Consider the following 19,489-nt stretch of genomic DNA (forward strand, 5'->3'; position numbering starts at 1 on the left):
TCCTTTACCCACCTGATTAAAATGATGCAGGACATGTCAGTGACTTACTGGGATCCTATTGAGGTTAAGCTTGACTTGTCCGCATTGCAAATAGCAGAGAGAAGGAAGAATTAATATGTTTGTCTCCTGATCCCTGAAGAACGACCCATGACCTGGGAAAGCAAGCCGCTGGTCACCAAAAGCCTCACTCTTCTCTTCTCCTCCTTCCCTCCTAACCCCCCCACTCTCTCTCTCTCTTTGTGGTGTGTAGTGTGAGTATATGGACTCTTCATGTATGTGGAAGAGCAAACATATATGCATATATGTATATAGAGGCCAGAGATACAATGGCAGGTGTCATCCTCTGTGGCCCCCAAGCATACTTTTTGTGACAGGGTGTTTCCTCTGAACCTAGAGAACACCTATTGGCATGACTAGCTGGCCAGTGAGTTCCTGGAGTCCCTCTGTTTTCAGCACACCTCCCTCGACCCTCAGTGCTGGGATCACAGATGCATGGAGCCATATATGCATCTGGAAACTAGGGATCCTAAGGCAAGACTTCACGCTTACACAGGAGCATTTCACTCCTAGAACCATCTCCTCAGTCTCTAGAAATTTTGTTTATTGAATTGCCATACTCATAAAAGTACATAAATCAAAAGCAGACACCTAGATGAACTTTCATAAAGTGACTATTCTCTGTGACAACTATGAAAGTGTCACCACAAGCATCTGACTCTGTCCTCAGCCCTCCACTTCCCATATCCTCAAATGTAATAACTGCTGTTTTGATCTCATGGCATGAATTTATCCAACTTTATTTTGAACTCCAATAAATGAGCTTGCACCCCACAGAGAATGCATCCCTTGTGGCCTTGCCTTTCATTATATTTTCAAGCTTCTGTCTCAGAACTGCCTGCTGCAGTTCTTCATTGAAGTCGGCTGCTGCAGTTTCAGTTGATGGACATACGACTTGTGACCCACTTGCATGGTTTCCAGTTGGGGGTGATTCTGAACAGTGCTGCAGTCAACGTGCCACACATGCCTTACAATGCGTTTGGACACACTTCTATGCTTTGTGTACCCACAACATGCCGGGGTCACTGGCTAGTCTTATGCTCTGCATTAGTGGATATTGTGAGAACAGTTTTGTAAGTCTAACTACTCTGCCTCAGGATTCCAGTTTCTCCACACTCTCTGCATAGTGTGCATAATATGCCCGCTGTGTCAGGAGGGGTGGGGGTTACAAAGTAGAGCATGAAATTTCTGGAATTTTCTCTCTTAGCACAGAAAAACATGGGATAGTTTAAAATGTAGAACCATGGAAGTATCCTGCATTCTATCCAAATGAAATGGCAAGGAAGAAAGTGTGTATCTGCAAAACAAAATGATGGCAGAGAGTTTGAGGGAGACAAATACATAAATAATAATTTTCTTAAAATTCTTTTAAAGCTTTGCATGCATTGCTGCACTATGGACCATGCATAAAGGCCAGGAACTCAAGACCAGCTTCATTTCATTGTGTGTTTACTAGTTGGTTGGTTGGTTTTTAGTTAAGGTTTTGCTTCAGTTCCTCCCATCTTCCTCCCCCCAACGTGTGTGTGTGTGTGTGTGTGTGTGTGTGTGTGTGTGTGTGTGTGTTTGTGTGTGTATTTCTTTCTTTGTTTTTATTTCAGGTTCTATATTCTTGGAAAAAAGTGGAAGCTTGGTAGCACAGCTGTAGGTGTCCTGGCTTGGTTAACCTTGCTCAGTTTACCCTAAAGCCCTTTGAGTTAAAATTTTAAGTATGCTTAAGCCCCTTGGGCAAGTCATACCACATGATGCAAAGGTTCTCAAGGAACCTTGACTTTTGTTTGGAGAGAAACTTTATTAGTGTAAGATTTAGTCCCACATTTTCACAGCCCTTCCAAATCCTTGTAATCCCCAAAATTACTTCAACTGGTAGGTCAGTGTTGACTGCTTTGGTCCAGAACCAAAGCCTTTAGCTGAAAGCACTTGATCCAGTTTTCTTTCCCCTGCAATAGAAACTGCTTAAAACAAGTTACAGTTGTGGGGCTGGAGCTATTAAGTCCTTCTATGGAGTTGTGAGACAGACTGAAACAGTAGTAGAATTTAATCTTAGGTACTGTGCACAGGAGGATAACTTTTGTCCTTCAACAGAAAGAGCGTAGTAGCTACTAGTCCCATTCAGGGCAACCAAGCATTCTACTCACATGTGTAAAAGTCGTATTTGTAGCTTCAAGGAAAAAAAAAAAAAAAACATCAAGTTAAAAAACAAACAAACAGGGAACTAGAGTGATAACTCAGCAGTGAAGAGGAGTGCTTGCTAGGAAATCATGAAGGTCTAGCGCAGATGCTAATACATGCCGCAAGCTGAACATCCTGCAAACTGCTGTACCCCAGCTCTGATGAACATGGAGGAGGGAGGGAAGTTGCTGTAGCTTGCTGGCTTGCAGGCTAAGGAGGCAAGATTTAGGGAGAGACCCTGCCCCAAAGGAATATGTGGAGAGTAATAAAAGAGGGATGATCCCCACGGCTCTCTTCTGGCCTCCACAGAAGTGCGCAAGTACACATAGCTGCACACAGACATGCTCATACATATACACACAAACAGATCTTTAAAATAAATAAGCGACTTAAAATGATATTATCTAAATTATAAACTGTGTGATGTAGCACCTTTGGCTTCTTTTTCAAGATGGGTAAGGTCTGCTCTGATTTAAACAGTTATCTTCATATTTTGAGATATTGGTGATTTAAATTTTCTTTTATATACATGATTACAGTTTTCAAGCTTTTCTGTGATGATTACTAACTACCATCAAGCAATCAGGAAAAGTAATTTTGAAAATATGAAGAAATAGGCGTAAATAAAATGTTAACTGTTTGGGCTATGAAATTATGGCTAATCTTTTTCTTCTTTTTACCTCTCTCTAATTTTTATTGTGGTGTGCATATGCATAATGCCTTTTGTAGGAAAATAATAGACATTAATTTCCAAAGTGAGTCTGTGGAATATGACCTATTTTTAGCTTCAGGAGTTTGTGGGAAAATTCCTTAGGCACTTAGTGGACTTATCCTGGCTGTGTGACTTTGATAAGTTGCTTTGTGAGTCTTTGATAAGTGCTTGGCCTCTCTGAACCTCTGTCTTCTCATCAGTGAAATGTGAAGAACACCCATACTAAGAGTCAGCCAAATAAGCTCACAAGCATATAGGATACTGGGCTGTGAATGACCTAGAGAGCACGGTTGTGAATTCAAAGTACATTGTCCCATTGGCGAGAATCCTAGGGATGAAACACTTTAGAGCAACACCTCTCCACACATGGATCACAGCTCTTTTAGGGGGTTGAATGACCCTTTCAAAGGGTTTTCTGAGACCACCAGAAAACACAGATATTTACATTACGATTCATAACAGTAACAAAACTGGTTATGAAGTAGCAACAAAAATAATTTTATGTTGGGAGTCACCGCAACATGAGGAACTCTATTAAAGGACTGAAGCACTAGGAAAGCTGAAAACCACTGCTGTAGAGATTTTGGCTGCTCTATTATCCTTCTGAAATCCTGACATAATCTGATCACCCTCCGTTCACTGCTTTTAAAGCAAACCTGTGAAAGGGGGAATTTGTGCATTAATATGTGGCATTTGCATTCTATTTAGAAAACTAAATATCTCTTCTGGTTTCAGATATCTTTGATCTTCAAATATTTTTTTTTATTTGTGTGCTGGCAAGTCCAGACTGGCTTTTAATCATCATCACCATCATCATCATCATCAACATCATCACTTTAAAGGCCCTGCCTGTCCTGGAGAGCACTGTGTAGACAGGTCTGGCTTCAAACTCACAGAGATTCACCCACGTCTCTGCCTCCCAGGTGCTAGGATTAACGGCACATGCCATTATACCTGGTTGGCTTACTATTTTTTTTTTAATTAGTTTACTTTACCTCCCAATTACAGCTTTCCCTCCCTGGTTTCCTTTTTTATCAGTAAAATGGAATCACTGAATCACAGGCTTGATGCCAAACATGGGACATTTCTTCTGTAGTCTGCAGCCTATGAATAGTGATAGGCAGGGAATAAAAGCAAGAAGATAAAATGATTTTGTGTGTGAATTCAAGTCAAAATAAACAACCAGTCACAAAGATTGCCATTTGGGGAATGAAATGGATCATTTTGAGAGTGGATCATTTTGCAGCAGGGTCTAAACTGTGATGAGAAACAGAGCACCCACGAATGCTCTGCAGCATGGAACAAGGTCCATGTGGTTAGCTACAGCAGGACCTGACTCTCCAAGTCAGAGATTCATGTTATAACCAACCCAAGATGCCAAGAGTGTGCTTTTGTAATTTCTCTATTAAAAAAAATCATTTCTATGTTCAATTTAATCCTCTTTTGTAATATGCTAACTGATCCTCAGAGGAAAATAACCTCCTCCAGACATTCTGCACTATTGATGATGAAGCTGTTTAATTTTCTATGGTTTTATTAACTGAGCAGTGCGATGCATTATAATTCATAGATCAGCCATCTATGCATATGTGAATTCTATTGCCTTCCTAGTATCTTATTCATTGGAACATGTGTGAACATACATGGTTCTTTTACTGATTTGAGTCAGAAGGAAATTTCAGCATTTATCTTGTTTCTGCACAAATGTTGGCAGGTTTATCTTGAATTTGAGGGCCAAGCTGACCAGATCTATCTTATAAATTATTGGCTCTTCAGACTTGGGGAGTCATTTGTTTAAACTCCACAGCTGCCTTGTCTCAGCTATAAAAATAAAGAGGACATGACACATGTCAGGGGGCTTTTTACAAGACCCCAGGCCTTGACATACTCAGGAAAGGCACCGTCAGCATTAGTTAATTGCTCCTCATCACTACCATCTTTTTAAGTGAAGAAATGGTACCTACCTGCCTTACCTTGTCCATCATTATACTGTCCTTCAATCCTTCTAAGCATGTTGAATGGATAAATATCCAAATTGTGAAACTTAAAAAAAATAGCCATTTTTTTTCTTTTATCCTCTTAGATTAAATTGCTTTCATTTTTCACTGTTCCAACTCACAGTTTACCGAGCTGATGGCACTGTTATTATCAACAGCAGTGTAAGCTGGTTTGGTGATGCAAGCTTGTGAACTCCAGACTTGGGAATTTGCTGGAAGAAGGATCAGAAGTTCAAGGTCTTCCTCAGCTATGAGGATCAGTAATGAGTTTGAGGCCAACCAGGGTCTTGTGACACTGCCTCAAGAATCAAACAAAATAAGCAAAAAAATAAAAATAAAAATAAAAAAACTCCAGCAACTGGAGTTTGGTTACTCCCAACAAAATTCAGTGTTTGCTTCCAGGTTCAAAGATCTCTTTGGGTAAAATTAATGAATAATAAATAAAATTTCAGTGCAGACTATACAGTAAGATTAAAAAGAAAAGCAGCAAATACTTGCCCATGTTGTGAGTTTAAAATGCCCGATTTTATTTGTGCTTCTGTCACTTTTACCTCTCCATAACTTTCACAGTTTACAAATAAATTTACACTAGCTTCCACGTGTTACTTGAGTCTTTGGTTAAAGTACTTCATTGTCCTTTAATTCTTTCAGGGGGCTAAGGCAGGCCACTTTGCAAACAGTCTCTGCCAGGCCTTGAAAAGAGGATGTCTGGATGCCAAAGACCTCGTAAAATCATCCGATTGTTGTCCTCCAAGAGGTGGCTTTCTGTGCAGAGAAATGCCTTTGTCTCATGACATTGTCCTATTTCTCCAAAATACCATAGTTGAGGCTCAAACTAGGAAATGTTCTTTGTACTCTCTATTCTGAATCTCTTACAGAAGGCTAATCAATCCCACAGAAAGGTGCAAATGGTGGTTTCCATAGGAGATGGAACCACAATCATCCACTAAGTCCAAGAGGAAAGCAAGTGATGCCTGGGGGTTCTTGTCCAAATTCCAAGTTGCAACAGGTCCAGGAAGAAGTCACTCTGGGATCCCTTGTTCCTTAGCTTTCAGTGTCCAGAGTCGGAACCCCATCTTTCTCAGTTGGAACGAAGCAACTGACCCACTCAGTACTCAGTGCAATTCTGGGAAACTTGAGGGCAGACACTGAAGGAGAAAAGAAACACACAACTGAAAGTTGGGGTGTTTTTAACACAATGGGTAGAATCTAGCCACCCACACACCATCCTCTCCCGGAAATGCCATTTCCTCTTCCAGGAAACAAAGGTGTGGAGAATTCTGAGCAGCAGCTGTGTGTCTGAAACAAGGGAGACAAAATCTGATAGAAAGAAAACCTCTGCAGCCTGGGCAGAGGGTTAGTCCTGTAGCAAATGGAGGCTAAACAGTCTACAGGTTCCTACCCTGCTTGACATAGAACAAGAACACAGTTACATGCTTTTGTTTTAAACACACTTTTATGGCCAAAACACAAAGGATTTCCCGAGATGTATGAGAAACTATTATTTCAGAAGATCCAGCTTTCAGGAAGGGTAATGAACTTCTAACTGTTGAACTCTGTGGCTATAGAATATTAGACTACCACAGGCTTTCCAAACCCAGGAGTTCTGATGGGGTTTGGAAGCCAAATATTGAAAATCAGGCTGTGGGGCTGGAGTCAACTGTGTTTTAGAGGAATTTGCTAAAAGAGCGCTCAAGGCTTGGCTCCTGATTCTGATCCTTTCTAAATTGTGTAATCCTGAATATATTACATACTATTACAAAACACCATATTACAATGTGTTAAGTAGAGATGATAATAGTCATTACGATGTTAGCTACTTCATTAGATTATGAAGGTAAAATGAACAATGTATCTAAATCTGCCCACCAACAGTACCTACTATAGATAAATATTTACTATGTTGCCAGCATCATGTCATTTGTAGCCTCTGAAAAGCAACTGAACACTGATAAATGGAACCAGACTGTGGATGTAGGTCAGCCGTAGAGTACTTGCCTGGCACCAACAAGAGTCTACGTCTAATCCTTGGCAATGTGTTTGAAAGAATTAATAAGACGACAAATGAACTTCCCTGAGCCCTTGCATGTATTTGATTTCCTAAGACACTCAGTGGGAAAAGCAGTCATGGGGAATCAGATATTTCCTGACTTGTAGGCACAGCTCAGTCATTTCTCCCCAACAGGCTCCACTGAAGGCTGGCAGGAGCAGGCTGGCAATTTGCCTTTGAACAAGGGACTCTTCAGCAGTCACAGACACAGGCTGGGTGAGGGCCATTTTTCCAGCCCACCGTGAGCTTGTTCCTAGGCACTACACACTTTTCTGCTAAACGTAACAGCCAAAACATAATGAAGGCCTACTATGTGCCAGACTTTGTTTGATGTTCTGATGAGACAATGCCATCAGGGAAACCCACCCTCTTTACTGTAAGATCCTGACTTGTGGGCCAAGTCTGTGCTTAGCCATCAACAGATGACAAAGTGGGTTAATTTTGGCCAAATATTTTTTTATAGCCTTTAAAAATGTGTGCTTTAGCTTTGATGGGTCCATATACATTTGAGGAAACAGTCTCCATGTGTGGCTTTTTACCACAGCCTCGAGTATCACTTAATCAAGTCACCAAGCCCTTCTGGATCTCAAGTGTTTCATTTGAAGATTAGAGGTCGAAACTCTCAGAACACTGGGGTCTTTAAAGATGGTGTTTTGTATGTCAGTAATCAGAAGCCTGCTGAGGAGAACACGGGGGAAGGGTGGAGTAGAAACAGATTACTATTTAATGTCTCATTCTAATCTGGTCTTCCTTTACTACAGCAATAAAAATGTGTAATTCTACTGAGTAAGGGAAAAAATCTACCACCTCTTGTTTTCGACACTCTTTATGATCTTCATGGGAATTAGCAACAGGGCAAAAAAAAAAAAAAAAAAAAAAAATCTAAAATAAAACGACAAGTACATTGTGGTGACGCAGAGTTGCTGCTGGAGAGCTGTAAAGTTTACAGCAGTTCAAAACATTAAAATCGTTGGTAATACTCAACCAAGAAGTCTCTTCTGCCGCGACGGAGCTGCGCCCAAACAGGCTCCACGGGTAATTAAAAAGCAAACCAAAACAAAAGCAACGCTTGCAAGTTCTTCGTGATGCAAAAAAGAATTAAATGAAACACTTCTTACTCCCAGTGACCTTAGCCCGTCCCACTGGAGGCTCATTTACGGGTTTTTCAGCTCAGTGAGGAGAGACGGCTCTCGCGCCCCCCTTCCTGGCACTCAGGCGGCAGAGGCTGTGGCGTCGGTCCTGCTCCGTGCTGCCTGCGGCGGTGCTCCCCGCCGGGCGGGCGACCGTAGCATCCAGACGTCCCGCAGCCTCCGGGTCCCAGTCGCGGCCAAGCGACAAGTGGCCAGTGAGGCGTGAGGATGGAGGGTGGGGACAGGACCAGCAGGAGGGAGGCCGGGAGCGCTCGCGGAACGCAACCAGGCGCGCGTCCCTGAGCCGTGGCGAGCGCCCTCTGGCCGGTGCCGCCGCCGAGAGAACCATCGGGTCGCCAGGCCCGCGCCAACCCTCGCCATCGGAGCACAGCGGCGCTGCGCTGGGACCTTGGCCTCGACACCAGGTAGGACCGGGGCTCCAAGTCACCCCAGGAGAGAGCGGGCTGGAGGTGCAAAGGACCCGGGGCCCGAAGGGCCACCCGTGTGTCCCTTGCAAGTGTTCCAGGAAAGGCCGGAGGGCTGTCGGGTAAGCAGGGGTGAGAATGAAATAGAAAAAAAAAGCAAACTTTGAGGTTCTTAGTCCTTGATTTCTTGTGTGCTGGCGACCTTGACCAGGTGGAGGCTGGAGTCAGGGATGGAAACGCGCTTCCTTCTTCCTTCTGCTTTTCCTCAGCACCCGAGGAAAGGCTGGCTAGGAAAAGGCAAATAGTGGCACCTTTATGTGCTTCACACACACACAAACACACACACACACACACACTCACACACACACCAAAACCAGAAACAAACAAGCTAAAAGCCCAACCATATTCTTGTCAGAAGTGTTTTCTTTCTTAGGAGACCTGTCCTCATGTTCTGGAAATTTGTTGAAGCGCTGGATTAGTTTTTTGGTTTTGTTTTTTAGGGGCCGGGGATGGCTTTAAGGTGTTTGTTTGTTTTTAAAAGTCGGGACAGCCATTCCTGTAACCGTGGGGAAGAGGGCCACATGTTAACAAAATATACATTGTTACACAAATGTCACCTCTTTGTTTCACTGGAGTTGTAAGAGCCAGACTTATCAGTGCAACGGGTGACTTTAATGACTCCCTGTGGGCGTGGAGAGAGGGCCAACGTCTGGCTGAACCGTGGTGATTCTGGTGTTTTGTGCAAGGGGAACGTCACAGGGCTGCCCTGTCCTCTGGGCTGTCCTGCCTCTATGTGGGCTGGCCGTGGTGCTAATAAAAGATTATTCAGATTCAGTGGTGACACAGCTGTGTGTGTGTGGAGATGGGAGGGTGGAGAGAAGGAGACGGGCCCTCTGGCTGTCAGTGGGAAAAATGGACCGTTTGTGCCCAAGCCCGGGTCCTTTAAGCTGCAGGTGCCTTTCCAGAACACAGACCTAGACTGGGGAATTGTGTGATGAATGCCAGGCAAGACCTGGGGAGTCTGCCTTTGTCTTCTCATCTTGAGCTCATTCTCATCCCTTTCAGTTAGCAAAGAGAATTTAAAAGTCCCAGGATTCAGGAGTCAAGGAAGCAAGAACTTAGTGGCTCCATGTAATTTTATTGGCTCTGTTTTATTCCTCCGGAAAGTCATGCCCACCATGGCTTCTTCCTTCCCAGTGGTGGATTGCTTGAAACCCTGCTCCTAGGATCTTGAGTGCCTCACCCCACTTGTAAATCACCATCTTCACCCCCCCACACACACACTTATCTTTGATATTGTGTAAAATGGCAGGCTTACTGTGGATGCTTCCTCTCTTAAAAAAAAATAAGCTGTGTCTTGTGGGAAGAAGGGTGACATTTACTAATTTGGTTGCAAATTACTTTTGAAGTTTATGCACAGCTGTTTAAAATCCCTCAGAGATCAGTGCCATTGTTTGATGCAGGTGTCTAGCACAGAAAGACCTCATTAGGCTGTTTCTTTTGCTGATTGAATGTACATGTATTTGACGATTAGGCCTAGGAGGGTCTGAAACCTGCACAGTTCCCTGCAAGTTGAACGACTCAATCTAAATGAAGGAGTTTTGTTTTAGGTTTTTTTTTTTTTTAATCACTGCTGTTTTGTCTTATTTCTTAGCAACTCTTATTGTCTGTCCCCAGGGTAACCTTTCTGGCATCAATAGTTTTTAATTCCAAGTCCCATGACTGTCATTTATACTTTAAAACGGAAACTTCTTGGGATGATCCGTGTCCCCTCGTGTCTTCTCAGGTTCATTTCTCCACAGCCTCACGTTATGGTGGCTCAGGATGGCAGCGACTTCCGTGCAAGCCCCCAACGCCTGTTTCCCCACCAGCACCACCTCCTACAGCAGGGCCTCTGTCTAGGCTGTGTGAACAGACACACGGAGCAACCCCCGTGCCTGTTCTTTCCTTACTCAAAGGCTTGCAGGATGCTGTTCCTTGATTCAAACCTGCCTTTTCTAGGATCTCAAAGATCTTTCTCAACACTCCTCTACTTCTCCTGTTCACAGCACACCTTGGAAGCGCTCTGAAACAACTCTGGTGGCCTTTGCTCATTTCTAAAAAGATTCCACATTCTAGTATGACATAGGCCCCTTTCTCCTCTGTGAAAAAGACCAAAAGTTCTGTATAATGATGTTCCTGGAGTCATGACCCAGGATTGTCTTTCAGGAATGTGGGCTTCTGGTCTGAGTAAACCTCCTTCTAATGCAGTATTTAATTATGGAGTATTTGCCTTTCTTTGAAATAAAAAAATCAGAATTAATTAAAACCCCTATTTTAGTGTTTTTAATGGCTTAGAGTTATTGATTATGTTGTTCACCCATAAATGTTGCCCAAGTATTAAGCAAATGTGACCTCTTCCTAATAAATTTGAATTTGATTTCAGGTGATTTCTTTTTGTTTGTTTGGTTGCTTTTAGTTTTTGGTTTTTTGAGACAGGGTTTCTTTGTGTAACAGAGCCCTGGCCATCCTAGACTCACTTTATAGAACAGGCTGGCCTCAAACACAGACCTCCACTACACCTGGTCGGGTGATTTTTTTTTATAGTGCTAAATATTTAATTTTCAAAAATAATTGCCTCTAAATCAGTTTAAATATGACACATTGTTTTGAGAGTCTCTTGTAGCTCAGGTTGGCCTCAATCTCACTATTTAATAACCTTGAACACCTGATCCTCCTTTCTCTACCTTCAAAGTGTTGGGATTTCAGGTGAACACCACAACGCCTGGCCTTAAGTGATATTTTATTGTACAGTGATATATACATATGTATGTATGTATGTGTATATATATGCATATATGTATATTACATATATTCATTTTAATATTTTATTGCTTCTTTGAGAATTCTATATCTGTACATCGTATTCTGATCATATTTTCCCTTGCTCTTCCCTGACAACTCCCAGACTCATCCCCCAATCCCTTCAACTTCATGTGTTTTATTTTATTTTTGAGATTATAATATAATTAAAATATTTCTCCCTTTCCTCCCTCAAAATTCTCTTATATATCCCTCCTCACTCTTCTTCAAATTCATATTTTTTCATTAATCGTTATTTCATGAATATATATATATATATATATATATATATATATATATATAAACATATATATATAACCTATTGAGCCAATTCTTATTTTTTTAAAATAAGCCAGAATCTAATCAGTGCTTTCTGTATAACCATAGATTTTTCAGCCATCCACTGATCCATGGTCAACCTACTAAGGGCCACTTCTTTAAAGAAAACTGGTCCTCATTCTCCTTGAGTCATTAACTGCTAGTAGCTTCTTAGATGGGGCAGGGCCTGGTGAACTTCTCTTTTTTGCTTGTTGGAAAGTCTTGGACTGACATGACCTTGTACAGGTCTTGTCCTGGCAACCAGGACAAGTGTTTAGAGTAGCAATCCTGTTACATCTGCAGACACAGCTTTGCTCTGGTAGTCACATCCTGTGGTCTTACAGTCCTTCTGTCTCCTGTTCCGTCATGGCCCTAGAGCCTTGGTGAGGAGGTAGTGTGATAGAGATGTCCCACGTGTGGCTGAAGCTCATTCTCTGTGGCACCAGTTATGACTTCTAGCATCTCCTCTCTAAGCATCATTGCAGCCCGTCTAGCCTGTTCAGATAGGTTCCAGGAGTTAATACAGAATCTACAAGATTTATAGAAACACATAATGTGAAGCCAGAAAAGTGAATTAAAAGATGTTTCTTGTCAAGGCTAGCAACATCTTTCATCTTTACCTGCCAGATAATTGCACACAGTCATATTCTGATTATTATGTTATTTCAATGTATTCTTAGGGAGATAGGTGAAAGTCCAAGGACTCAGAAGTTGAAACTATCTCATCAGAGTCCAAAATCATAGATTTCTCCTCTGGGATTAAATTGCCATTTATTTTAAGTCCAAGTATTGGCAACCTGTCTTTCTACAGGTTGCTAGAATGTGTAAGCTTTTGAATTAAGCTAATGGTATTGATGATAATCATAGCCAGAACAAACAAAAGCAACAAAGTTTGGGCTAGGGATGTGGCAGAGTTTCTATGTAGCATGCAGGAAGCTCTGGGTTCCATCCTGAGCATAAGCCAGTCTTGGTACTGCATGAGTGTAATACTAGCACTCGGGTATTGGAAGACAGGATCAAAAGTTCAAAGTCATCCTTGGCTTCATAGTGGGGTCAAGGCCATCCTGAGGTACAAGATAGCCTCTAACAAAATAAAACAACAAAAAGTCATTATTATTTATGATTTATATACCAGTTATAAATTATTGTCATATTTAATCTCCGTGAAAGTCCCTATAGTTAGGTATTCTCATTCTCGTTTTTTTCCAGAAGAGGAAAGTGATGCTCAGGAGAGCTAAGCCACTTGCTCAGGTTTTATAACTTGTAAGAGGTGGAGTCAGGTTTGACCAGCCGGTAAACCCTGCTGTCAACTGTATGTCAGGCCACCTACCAGTTAAAAGCGTGGACAAAAAACTGACCATCTTAACTTCTTGAAAGGGGTTTATTTAATTATATTTTGTGGTTATGAGTATTTTGTCTGCGTGCATGTTTGTGCACTACATGCTGGCCAGAGTGGGTTTTAGATCACCTGGGACTGGAGTTACAAGTAGTAACTGCCATGCGAGTGCTGGGACTGAACTAGCATCCTCTGAAAGAGCAGTGAACACCATTAACCACTGAGCCATCGCGCCAGCCTCCTCTTAACCACTTTTAGATGAAAAGGTCAACAGCACTGTGTGGCTATCACTTCAGTCCAGTAAGCCCTTTTCTTTTGTGTGTATGGGATGTGCTCTCATGCAGGGCATACACATGATTGTGGGTCTCTGTGCCCTTTCTCACGCATGTGGAAGCCAGAATGAGGCAAGGGGTGCAATTTCAATCATTTTTCATTACCACCTTGAGATCTTTCACTGAACAAAAAGCTCACTCTTTGGACTAGGCTGGCTGGCGTTGTGAGCTCTGCGAGTGTCCCTGTCTCTACCCTCTGCCTTTAGTGCAGGGTTATAGGAACATGCAGATGTTCTCGGCTTTTTAATATGGGTCCTGGGGGTAGGAACTCAGGCCCTCAAGCTTGCAGAGGAAGCTTCTTACCCACTGAACTATGTCTCTAAACTAGCCCCATGGAGCTCTTACCATCTTACAAAACTATACACAAACCCCTTAACTCCTCATTCCCCACTTTATTCAGTACCCTCTTCCTGGGAGCCCCCATTTGCTATCTTTGTCTAGGAAATGTGTTTATAAAAGGATGTGTCTTTTATTGACTGGCTGTTTTCACTCTGTGTTCTCTGTCTGTGTTACAGCAAATGTTAAACAGCTCCTGATTGTAAACACTGAAATGTTTCAGTTAGGTGTCTATGCCACATTTGCTTAACTATTCATAGGTTGAGGTTGGATCAGTCGCTTTCACCTTTGATTGCTGCAGGTAGTGCTGCAAAAAGACAGGTGTATTAACCCTGTCTCACTGCTATGGCAAAGTACCTGTCAAAAGCAATTTAAAGAAGGAAGGGTTTATTTGGGCTCAAGGCTGGAAGGTATAGTTAGTTCATCATGTCAGGAATGAGATGGCAGCAGAATGTGAGGTGGCTGGTCATGTTGCAGCCACAGTCAGGAAGCAGGGTGAGGGCTGCACCATGCTCATTCACGTTTTTATTCATCCTGAGACCCCATCCCACAGGCTGGCTCTGCACACGTCCAGAGTGAGTCTTCCCCTTCAGTTAAACATCTCTTGGAAAACACCAGAGACTTACTGCTTGGGTGATTCTAAATCCCAGCAAGTTGACAGTCAAGAGTGACCATCAGAGCAGCTGTGCAAACATCTGCTTGAGAGGCTGCCGTGTTGTGACTTCCTTTGTAGAATTTCTGAATCTTCCAATAAATCCTGCACTTATTTAAAAATGATAAGGAAATCATTGCATTGTTTTCCAAAGTTGTTAGATCACTTTACTTCTCCGCCAATGATGCCACAATTTCCTAATCATTCTTTATCCTAGCCAACCATTGCTATTTTCTGCTTTCGACTGTAGTCATCTTCAACAGGACTGGTTGCTAGCCAATTAACTTTAAATTGCATCATTAGCTGGTTCCAAGGATCTCTGAGGCAGGGCTACCACTCACTCCATCACTTCCTCCTGTCTCATCTTGTGCTAACATGCCTTGTGCTAGCTCAAATTCACTGGAAGGTCTACCATTTATGGAGCCCTGACGGACCTGGAAATCATGGGTAGGAGGGTCCCCCTAAAAGGTAAGCTCTATGTGTGAAGTTGCCCCAGTCTTTATGCAGGACCTCCTGATGCAGAAAAGAGTGCCGTGAAGAATGAAGCTGTATGCTATCAGCTCTCAGGAACTCTGAATGTGTAGTGCATCTTTGTAGGTGAGGATGAAACCTTATTACTTATCTGCCTCTTTCCTTCCTGACCTCTCTACAAAGGCTAGAGTTTTGTCCCAGCCACTACAGCAGGGTGGCACATATGCCAGGTTCCTCATAGATACGCATAGAATGATTACACACGTTATATTAGTGGTCCTTTAGGGGCACTAATACCTGGGGTGTCTGATATAGCATCCCAGAGCTGTCAGTGTTGGCTCAGCTGACACCTGAAGGGTATGTGCCTCTGAGCCAGGTTGAGTTGCATTGCAGAAGATAGGAACAGCATTTGTTGAGTGACCCTGAACCTCACAGGCATCCTAACATGTGAGGGGGTGTGAGCCAGATGAACCTGCTTTCCTGACCAATTTGTCACATAACCTTAATCTATTAACTTGTAGGAGTCTCGTTCTCCCTGCTTGTGAAATAAGCCAGTGGCAGTGACATTATAAAAACCGGTAGGTTACGGGTCAGTTGAGTGCTCTTATTCATGGGTAAAGCTGGAAAGGGTTAACTCTGATAAGTGTCCAGACTGGGACACTTTTGAGAATGCAAGGGACATTGTTAATAACTAAACTAGTACAACAGCTATAAACCAAGCTTTCCTGGCAACACTGAGCAGTGGAGTTATCTTACTTTGGGGGAGGGGTTAGTGCATGATGTGTATGCATGTGTGTCCATGTTCATGTGTGAGTATGTGGCACATGGATGTGTTTATATATGGAGTCGCGTGTGTGCATGTAGGTGTATGTGCACATGTGTGTTTCTGGAAGCCGGAAATCAACCCTGGATATCTTCCCCAGTCTCTCTCTACCTGGTGTATTAGGACATGGTGTCTCGCTGAAATCTCACTGAGTCCATTAGCCAGGCTAGCCAGCAAGCTCCTCCTGTCCCCCCTCTCCAGCACCATATTACAGACACATGCTGCCAACACCCAGCTTTCTTGCTTGGATTTTAAGGAGCCAGACTCAGATCCTCATGCTTGCAGGGCAGATGCATTTTAAGGAGGTGCCATCTCCTTAGCAGTCCTTAGAGAGCAGAACCCAGAACAATCTCAGCTTGGGAAACCTAAAATGTTCATGAATGTAACATTGTTTAATTCATGCTGTGCATCTGTTATCTCTTCCCACCAGCTACGATTCTTCATGTCACCAAGGTATATTAGCACCACATTAAGGACCTTGCTTTAGATAAGAGGTTCTCAACCTCTGGGGCCCAAACCCCTAGGAGGATCAAAAAAAAAAAAAAAAAAAAAAGAATCTCACAGGGGCTGCATATTAGATATTTACATTATGATTCCTAACAGTAGCAAAATTACAGTTATGAAGTAGCGACAAAATAATTTTGTGGTTGGGGTCACCACAGCATGAGGAACTGTATGAAAGGGTCACAGCGTTAGGAAGGATGAGAGCCACTGCTTTAGACTGAGGAAAACAGAAACCACGGGAGCTATTATGAGGCCAACCTGCACTGTCATGTAAGCTGAGCCATCTGAAATGCCTGCCCACGTAACCAAGGAAGCTTCCCTCTTATGCTCATGAGGTCTGGTTTAAAGGGAGCTGGGTCTTGGGCCAGTTTCGCCATTTTTCATTAGAACATGGACTCGAAGACTTGACGTCTGAGTGTAAGGGTCAAATTTCAGCTCTGTGGTGGTTGGAACATAGGCTCAGAGTGCTATCTTTGTCCTCCAGAATTGGAAGCCATGCCTGCCTTTCAGGCTGATTATGGAGAGCATGCAGTGAATTAATGAAGTCAGGCATGGCTTTGGTAGTTGGCATGCCTGTTGCGGTCCTGGAATCTGGGTGTTCATCTCTTATTTCTTCCTCCATGTGCAGAGCTCAGCTAGAAACAGGTTTTATTAGTTCACTCACTTGGACATCTGCTTCTTTACTCCATTCTTAGCTCTGCTACTTTAGCTCTGAACTGCCTCACTGGTCTTCATTACTCTCAGTGGTTCTCCATGCTGCAGCAGGAAGCAGCCTTCCCAAAACCCAGATCTGGGAATCTCATTCCCCTGTTTTAAGTTCTACCATAGCTCCCCAGCCCTCTTGGGGGTAAAACCTAGCCTCCTTAAAAGCACCTGTCAGATAATCTCTTGAAGGTACTTAGAGAGGAAATAGCCTGCAGCAACCAGACCATTGGCTGCACAGCACTGGAAATAGATCCCTTGCCGTTGCTGGCCTGTAGACGCCCTGACATTAAATTCTGCATGAACACTCGGTCTGCATCTTCTCTTATCGCTTGCTGCATCTCTAATATATATCAAAGCATATGATAACTCCAGAGTATCAAGAAATACTACAAGATAAATAAATGGCCATGAAGCTTACAATATGAAGTGTCGTAGGGACTATCTCCTGTGTTAGAAGAAATGAGTCAAATGTGATTTAAATATCTGCACAAACAGAATCACGGTTTTCCGGAAACTTTTCCCTGCTAGCTTTTTTAATTCTCTGGGTAAGTTCTACTGGAAATCCTAGCTCCAGGTAATAGAAAGCAATTACTATGTGAAACCCTTTATAGCTCTGTTTACCCTAAAAATTCCAGGAGTGACCAGCAACAAGAAAAAGATTTGTCTCCTCTTGTATGTGTTGTATCCTCTTCCTCTGTCACCTTCTGACAGCTCACTTTGATGACAATTAAAATGCCATTAGGAAAACAGAAAATACTAACTTAAGATGATCAAGAAATTAAAGGTCCTAGTTGAGCCTGGTGGTGCATGCCTGGAATCCTAGCCTTAGAAAGGAGGATGGGGACAGGATGAGCTTAAATTTGAGGCCAGCCTTGGGCTATGTAGATAAAGCCTGTTTCAAAAACAGGGAGCTAGAGGCATGGGTCCTGGCAGAGCACTTATGTAGGCAAGGGTTCAACCCTGAGACTTGGAAAAAAATAAAGAAAGAAACGAAAAGACAGTAGGTAGGATAGAGAAAGAGAAAAACATTAAAATGTGAAAATCACTATAAGCAAAGGCCAAAGAAATAAGAAAAACATAAGCTACAGAGTACTGACAGCCAGAAGCTATTTTTAATTTTTTAAAAGGATTAACTAATGTTTAAAAGATCTTAATGGGTCTTCCGTGAAGTCAGGACTGCATTACGACTTGTTAAGGGGGTTCAGAATAAGAAAGAGAGAAGTAAAAAATTAAATTCAAGTATGTGGGTGATAAATACATACCAAAGAAAATTTAAGTGACCCCACCCCAATCCAGCTAGTCTGGAGTAAGTGAAGTAGCAGCAGAAGCAAGACCCTGTTTCAAAACATGGTAGAGGCAAGAACTGACTCCCAGAATGCCCCTGACCTCCACATACAGGTTCTGGGGCATGCAAAGCCCCCCCACATGCACAGACACTTTTTTTAATGATTTATTTACTTTTAATTTTTATGCATTGGTGTTTGCGTCCATTTGTGTCTGTGTGAATGTATTGAATCCCCTGGAGCTGCAATCAAAGGCAGTTGTGAGCTGCCATGTGTGTGCTGGGAATTGAACACGGCTCCTCTTAAACACTGAGCCATCTCTCCAGATCCTGCAATTTTTTAAAAAAGGCTATTTAGATGACTCAAAGGTAAACTAATCAAAAACATGAAATGAAAAGGAGAAAAGAGAAAAAGGATTCCAATAAGATTAAAAAGAAATTCTAGCAATAATGAGAGAGGGGAGGAGGGAGAGGGAGAGAAGGGGAGTGGGGAGGAGGAAGGAGGAGGAAGGGAAGAAGACACTATTCCAGGTTTCTAATAACCGGAAAGCAGAAATGGAATAATGTCAGGGCCAGTGTACAGTTAGGGCATGAACTGCCAGGTCATGGACATACAGAGGTGATGTTTTCAAGGGGGAAAAGCAGTGTACCCAACGTGACAGTTCCCCAGAGAAGTGGATATGTCTGCACAAGGTCACCTGAAGGCAAGCCAAAGGGCTCCGTCCTACTGGCCTGTGTAAGGCACAGCGTTCTCTTTCATTGCGACCATCTCAGTCTAAAGGTCTTCTTCTGGGAAATAGGAAGGTATGGCAGCCTCTTAAATGCCAACCGCACCCCCACTTTATTCACGAAGTCCATCCTTTCCCAAACAGAAGGTGGCTTTCTCCCACTTAATTAAAAACCTTAAGTCTCCTTGTGTGTTACCTTTCATGAATATTCTACAATATATTTTTACTCCCTCTTCTGCTCCGCATCGCTGGGGATTTGACAGCTTCTCCCCAGCTCACTGGTAGAGTTCCAGAATGATGTTTTATCTCAATTACTGATTCCTACATAAGCCGCCTCTGGGACACATTCGAGTCTCCTGTTTCCTTCTCTCTTTAACTCTTGGCTTTTTGAGCCCAAGACTGTGATTTCGGTGGAGGGAGCTTTGATGTTTAATACTGGTTGTCAGCTAGAGTCACCTGGGAGACAGATCGCTGAAAATGTATGTAAGGGATTTTTCTAGATTGGGTTACCCGAGGTCGTGAGCCAGCCTACACGTTCACTGCACTGTTCGGTGTACTGTGGCCTGGGTCTCACAAAAAGCAGAAAGGTTGCTCAACACTAACTCTATTGCTCTCTACTAC

At 42.8% G+C, this 19,489-nt stretch overlaps 1 protein-coding gene across 1 annotated transcript in view; it reads left to right on the forward strand.

Moving 5' to 3' along the window:
• The first annotated feature begins 8,470 nt into the window (after positions 1–8,470).
• The window catches only part of Prkcq (protein kinase C theta), a 127,329-nt gene continuing 116,310 nt past the window's right edge, over positions 8,471–19,489 (forward strand). Inside the window, exon 1 of the mRNA XM_055593920.1 lies at positions 8,471–8,540. The gene's annotated coding sequence lies outside the window, so the exon portion shown is untranslated. The remainder of the gene's footprint in view (positions 8,541–19,489) is intronic.

Source organism: Psammomys obesus, unplaced genomic scaffold (genome assembly GCF_907164565.1).
Source record: "Psammomys obesus unplaced genomic scaffold, mPsaObe1.curated_primary_1811, whole genome shotgun sequence".
Lineage (NCBI taxonomy): Eukaryota > Metazoa > Chordata > Mammalia > Rodentia > Muridae > Psammomys > Psammomys obesus.